This window comes from Syngnathus scovelli, chromosome 14 (assembly GCF_024217435.2).
Source record: "Syngnathus scovelli strain Florida chromosome 14, RoL_Ssco_1.2, whole genome shotgun sequence".
Taxonomy (NCBI): domain Eukaryota; kingdom Metazoa; phylum Chordata; class Actinopteri; order Syngnathiformes; family Syngnathidae; genus Syngnathus; species Syngnathus scovelli.
Window position 1 is genome coordinate 1,089,011 of NC_090860.1, and position 7,219 is coordinate 1,096,229.

A 7,219-nucleotide genomic window follows, 5' to 3' on the forward strand; every position below is an offset into this window, starting at 1 on the left:
GGATGGATGGATGGATGGATGGATGGGTAAGTAAGTAGGTAGGTAGGTCAGACAGACAGACAGACAGACAGACAGACAGACAGACAGACAGACAGACAGATAGATAGATAGATAGATAGATAGATAGATAGATAGATAGATAGATAGATAGATAGATAGATAGATAGATAGATAGATAGATAAGATGGATTGATCGATCGATCGATAAATTAAAACCTAAAACAGTTTGATTAATTTAATGACCATAATGTCAACCACAATGATTTTATACAGTTAAGGAAGCAAGTGAAATTGTATGTCTTCCTGATAGGGCTGTATCTGAGACAAAATCTTATAAAGTTGATGATCCAGATTTTGAGAAAACTCCTAAAACAGAATCTGACTTCAGCCTTGATGATGATGAGCCACTGATAGCAGTGCATCCCAAGTAAATAACAGTATTGATTCAATTTAGAATACCTTTGTTTATACACATAGGAAAAAACTGCTTGCTTTTGGTACCTTTATCACAGTATTTTCTGTGGAGTGGAGCTCCACACCACCGGAACAGGATGTCTTCAGGTGCGTCATGGACAGCCGCTGTCCGACTGTTACCTGGAAAAGGTTGGTCTCTCGCCACCTGACCACCTTTATTTCCCTTTGATCCTATAATGAAAATGTCAAATTAGTACTAGCTGTTGAAATGTAGATCTAGACTACAATTACTAAGGCAACAAAGCTAGAGACATACTCAAGAAACTGGTGTCAAATTTCTGTCCTACAAAACCAGTGTCTTGCATGTTTAGACGTCTCCCTCCTCTAATATACATGATTGTATGCAAACTGCACGGGTGATATTAGAGGAGTGAGCTATCTAAAGCTTGGAAGGGATCAGGCCTTGATGCCCTAAGGCAGGGGTCCTTATATTTCTGACACGTAACGGGTCCGTGGTGCAAAAGAGGTTGGGGACCACTGCCCTAAGCGACCTTACTCAAGTGAAATGTGAGTGTGTGTGATATATCTATATTTAGACACACACACACGCACACAATGTTAGAGGGAGAAATTGTTTACTTTTTTTAAACAAAAGATGCCCAATAGGACCGAAACCCCACGTGTCAGCACCATCTTGATGGGGCGGATCTAAAACAGAAAGAGATTAATAAACATCAATACTTCATGAAAGAGAGGTAGCGAAAAGAGAGAGATTGATTTTACAGTAGAGACAATGCCGTCTGTCGTAAACAGGACATGGCGGATGTCCTTCAAGGCTTTGTCAATGCTTGGAGGGTACAGCAGAGCTGTCCCCTTCACCTCCAAATCTGGCGTCACCTCCATCCCTCCAGCCAAGTAAATGGTGGTGTTGTGCCGGGAGAAGAGGACCCCTTCTTCTCTTCCCCGGCCAAAATTAATAAAGCGAAAAGTACTTCCGACAGAGATGAAATTCTCAAACAGAACAAATTTGCACAGATGGTGGCCATCACAGAAGGCCACCACTGTGTCATAGTGGGAGGCCCCAGCCTCCACCGTGCCATCCTCTTTTAGGACCCATCTTGTATATTTCGTCATGGTTTTTAAGGCCACCACTTTGGCCGTGAGCGCCGCCGGCAATTGATGGAGCGTCCAGAGGTTTTCCACTTTGAAAATAAAAATAATAACTGGTCAGCAGAGATATAATTATTATAGCACTTATATATGGTTTAATTAGTCTACATAATGACATAAATTGATTTCATAAAATAGCTGTCAAACTTGGATCAAGGAGAGGACTCGGATGCAGAGTGACAACAAAAAAGGAATTTATTCTAACAGGCTGGAGTCAGCAAAAAAACAAAAGAGGGAAAACGAGGTGGCAAAAAACAAAAACTGAAATACACAGAGCTTAGGCTTGATGACAAAGGTTTCTTCAATAACTAGGTTCTCAAAAAGGACTCTTTAACTGACGATCGCTGGTGCTCTGGACGGGACAAGACGCACTGGCACAAGACAAGGGGAAGACTCTGACTAAATACACAGAGAAGGGTAAGGGCACAGGTGCAGACAATTAGGATTAAGGAAGGCAAGCAGACTGACGCACAGAGGAAGGACCCACGAACTGAAACGAGAGGAGAGTTACTTATCAAAATAAAACAGGAAGTGACAATACGACAAAAAAGACAAAACAACAAGGACCTACAAAACATAACGGCATGAGACATACCTCTGGCCGCATAATTCCCGAGTGACTTCTTCGAAGGGCTTCAAAATGTCACAGGCCTGCTTTATTCCCTCCCATTCCTCTGGTGTTAGGATTGATAATTTTGGATTTGCAAGTGCTAAAGTTGTAATTATTGCATCTTTGTTCACAAGAGTACTTTGGATCATGTAGAACAGGGGTGCTCAATACGTCGATCGCGATCGACCAGTCGATCGCCAAGCTACTACTGATCGATCGCATGACGTTTAAAAAAAAAAGAAAAATGCTGTATGCTAGAATCCAGCCCATCGCTTGATTGACATACAGGTAGGCCTGTCGGGAGGCAATCACAGTGAACCGCACATGAGCAATAGACAGTGACTACAACCCCTCACCGCAGCATGTTTAACGGCCGCGCACACACAAACCGCCAACGTTTATAAGCTTATCAACGCACGCACTCGCTTTTTTTCTTTTCTCCCAGCCGGTGTTACATGTCAACTTGCTCCCATGTTATCTTGCTCCCCGTCTCGAGTTACGACTGTTAGGGTAAAGCGAGTTGCGCAGTTTTGTGTTTCGCGAAAGAATTTCATTGTACGAAGAAAAGTGCTTTCCTTTTGTACACATGACAATAAACACTTTGAATCTTGCAGATTTGTCACAAGCGACGTGGAACTTGCCTGATTGCAAACTGTTCAAATTCTCAATAAAAACGTTGAACGAAATGTCTCGTTTACATTTTGGACTGGCTGCAAGAAATAGCAAACACTAAAAAAAAATGAAAAAATAGAACAGTTATAAGCGGGATTTGAACCCGTGACGCAAAGAAATAAAGCACAGCTCACTTGCCACCGCCTAAACCGCTGTGCTATCGTACACGCACTGCAAGAGGAACAAATTATCTTAAATATAGCCAAAACTAAATTACTCGGCGAGGGTACGTGTTGATGTGATGCCTTGTGTCTACCCGCCCATGTTAACTGGCTCCTCGGAACCAACTTGACATGGTCGCGTTCCCAGGCTCCACACCAAACTCGCAGCAGGGAATCATGCATTTATGACATGATCAACTTTCTAGACACATAAGGAATGGGTTCAAGCACTAAAGCAGCGGTGTTATATTGATCGGCTTTGTGTATTAATAGGAGTGTGGAGAGAACAGAATTTCACAAATGGTTGTCTGTCATGCGATGCGATGCGACGCGTGGTGGGTGAGCGGTGTGATATACAAAGGTTTACCGCTGAAAAGATGGTACACTTGCACAGCCCCCCAACCAAGGATGATTTACTGTTCTGCTAAGTTTAATATCAGAGCACTCTTTGCACAATGTTGACATTCAAAAGTCTTTAGAGGCATTTGAACACACGCTCGCCCAATGTTCAAGTTTGTTTGCACCACCATGTCAGGGATGATGTCATTGCATGGATTTTGAAATAGTAGTGTAAGGACCGTTAAAATGTGATGAATAATTAGAGACAAACAACTGAAAAGTCAATAAAGGTGAATTTTACTTGTGTAACACAAACATAATGTAATACAATACAACATAAATTAGACTCGCACGAGGAAGCTGTCTCCCTTGACCAATTGCTCATGATGGAGAACTCCGAATGGAATACAACTTAACAGATCAGGTAAACATCTTTATTTAAGTAGCTTGGTGAGGAAGGCAATACATAACTTTCAATAAAAAGAAAAAAAAAGAAAAAAAAAAAGGAAAAAAAAAGGCCAAATACACAAAGGGCAACAGTAATCCTTCTCCACATTTGGTTCACCCACACATTTTGAATGGTACCACATGCAGCAAAAGGAGCACTCTATTTGTGGGGCACAAAAGGAGAATATACATTCTAACAAAGTGTAAAGCTCATCTGGACGTTGTCAGGTCATACCCAATCGACTACTTCTTCCAAATCTTCCGCCCCACACACTCTACAAATATTTGACAATTCATCTGCAAAATATAATATGTACATACTTCATATCAAATAATCCCAGGTTGTTGTTTTGTGGAGGGGATCTATACAAAATACGCAATTCCTTGCAGAAAAGGGAACAACCATTTTCCCTTCACACACTTAGTTTGAATGATCAAGTTTGTTTGCCCCACTGCTTCAGGTATTCTGAGAGGGGAATTCACAGGGGCCAATTAAAAACATTAAAAATGCTACCAGGTGTCTCGTTAGATTGCTAGGTTGGGGAGATAGTTACATTTATTTTTCACACCTGTGTATTACTAGTTTATAAAAAGGCCCCAAAAATCATAAAAAAAATTCAGTCAGTTTAGGAGACAGAGACACAAAGACATATAGAGACAAACAAACAGGTAGTGTTATGGCTACTCAAGCAAGGGTGTTAATGCTACCCCTGGTAATTTGGATGTAGTTATTCAAAGACAAAATGATATAGCAGAACTCATTGTCTCACAGCAAAATGTATCTAAATTACCTGTGAAAGAAACACATGTTTTTGATGGTTATCCATTGGCATATCAGTCGTTTATTCATGCATTTGAACACTTAATTGAAGATAAAACTAAAAATGATCAAAACAGACTATACTATCTCGAACAGTTCACTTCTGGTTTGCCTAGAGATCTGGTTCGCAGCTGTTTGCACAAGGGAGGAGGCAGGGGCTATAAGGAAGCAAGAGACCTGTTAAAAGAGAACTTTGGGAATGAAGTAAAGATTTCTGCTGCTTACCTGGAGAAAGCTTTGAATTGGAGAGCGATTAAAGCTGAGGATGGGAAAATGATGCACGCATATTCAATGTATTTAAGAGGATGCTGTAATGGAATGCAATACTTACAGTATTTAGAGGAACTTGAGATCCCAACAAATCTAAGATTAATCGCATCCAAACTGCCCTACAAGCTCAGGGGAAAATGGCGGGCCACAGCCTATGAGACACAGCAGAGAACTGGAAGTAGAATCAGATTCCATTACCTTGTGGATTTTGTGGAAAAACATGCTAAGATGCCTTTGGATCCCTTATTTGGAGACATTCAAGACCAAAACCCCACAAAAAGGCCCATTCCGAGATTCCAACCAAAATCAATCAGAGGTAAAAACAGCAGTTTTGCTACTTCAGTGGCAGTGAACACACAAACAGGAAACACTGTAAGGCAATCAGCTCGTCCACCAGTAACCCCTCAAACCTCACCCAGTTCTAACATCTCTTCCTGTGGATTCTGCAAAGGAAGAGATGCTCTGATTGATTGCTCATTTTTCAAAGCAGAGGCACATGAAAACAAGGTTGAATTCCTAAGAAGTCATGGACATTGTTTTGGTTGCCTGTTGAAAGGTCATTCAAGCAAAAATTGTAAAAGGAGATTAATGTGCTATGTCTGTCAAATGAAGCATCCTACTGTTCTCCATATTAACAATGCAATAATTCCCAAACAGACTAATCAAACAACAATCGCCACTGCTGAGACAGAAGAGACCCCCATAAGCAGCGCTCGTTTCAGCAGGCAATGCAACCGGGGCCGGGAGAGAGCCAGCACTGGCAATTCTTCCTGTCAGGGTTAAGGTGGCAAAAGGGGACAGGTATATTCAAACCTATGCCTTCCTTGATCCCGGCAGCGCAGCAACATTTTGCACAGAAAAATTAATGAACCAGCTAAAAGCAAAAGGACGCAAAACAGAAATACTTTTGCGAACAATGGGGCAGGAAAGGCCGGCAGGGACCTATGAGGACAAACGACTGGAGGTGGGGGACTTGGAGGGCTGCACATATCTCGACCTGCCAAACGTTTACACACAAAGTAATATCCCTGTCTCAAAGGAAAACATTATGACACAAGCTGACATGAAGAGATGGCCATATCTCACTGGCATCCAGTTAAAGGAGATCGAGGCGGATATTGACCTCCTCATTGGAATTGATGTTCCTCAAGCAATGGAGCCGTGGAACATAATAAACAGTCATGACAACTGACCCTATGCAGTTCATACCTGACTAGGATGGGTGGTAACTGGACCACTCAATGTTGACAGTGTTGCAGAATCTGGGCCCATTGCAGTGTCAAGTAATAGAATATCTGTTGTTGAGTTGAATGATTTACTCATAAGACAATATAACCAGGATTTCTCTGAAAACATGTATGAGGAGAAAAATTAGATGGCAGTTGAGGATTAACGTTTCATGGAGATTGCATCCAGCTCAGCATTCCTTAAAGATGGCCATTATCATCTACCACTGCCTTTCAGGGATAAAGCCAAGGTCATGCCTGATAACTATCATGTGGTAAAAGAACGCACACTGCACCTTGTGAAAAGGTTCAAGAAAAATAGAACATATGCAGAAGAATACACCTCTTTTATGGAGGACATTCTCCAAAAAGATTATGCAGAAAAAGTTCCACCTCAGCAGCTTCACAGAATGGATGGGCATGTGTGGTACATCCCACATCATGGTGTTTACCGTAAACAAAAGCTCAAGCTGAGAGTGGTGTTTGACTGTACATCCTCCTTTCAAGGAAAATCTCTGAATAAGGAGCTTCTCCAAGGTCCAGACTTAACAAACACCCTCATTGGAGTGCTATTAAGATTTTGACAAGAACAAATAGCAGTTATGGCAGACATTGAGGCAATGTTTTATCAAGTGCATGTTGAAGAAAAGGACAGAGACTTCCTTAGGTTTTTGTGGTGGCCAGAGGGTGATATCAGCAAACCACTTTGTATTTACAGGATGAAAGTTAATCTCTTTGGCGCTGTATCATCCCCGAGCATTGCCAATTTTGCCCTGCATCAAACTGCTGATGACAATCAGAACCACTACTCTGATGAAGTGATGAAAACAATCAAAACTAACTTTTATGTAGATGATTGTCTTCGATCTGTGGCCACAACTGACCAAGCCATCAAGCTTGTCAAAGATCTAACTGAAGCCTGCAGCCAGGGAGGTTTCACATTGACAAAATGGGGCAGCAATAACCATGAAGTGTTAACAAGCATTCATGTACACCACAGAGCAAAAGCAGTCAAGGAACTGGACATTGATAGAATAAAGCTGACAGAACAAATCTCAAACTACTCTTTTATTTTTGTGGTGACAATTTC

At 41.5% G+C, this 7,219-nt stretch overlaps 1 long non-coding RNA gene across 1 annotated transcript; it reads right to left on the reverse strand.

Annotated features, from left to right (window-relative positions):
- Nucleotides 1-507: 507 nt before the first annotated feature.
- LOC137840922 (uncharacterized) lies at nt 508-2,965 on the reverse strand. The gene is made up of 3 exons (XR_011088097.1): nt 2,180-2,965; nt 1,054-1,616; nt 508-645 (listed from the first exon to the last, which is right to left on the reverse strand). It is a non-coding gene; the product is annotated as an uncharacterized lncRNA (long non-coding RNA).
- Between the last annotated feature and the right edge of the window lie 4,254 nt (nt 2,966-7,219).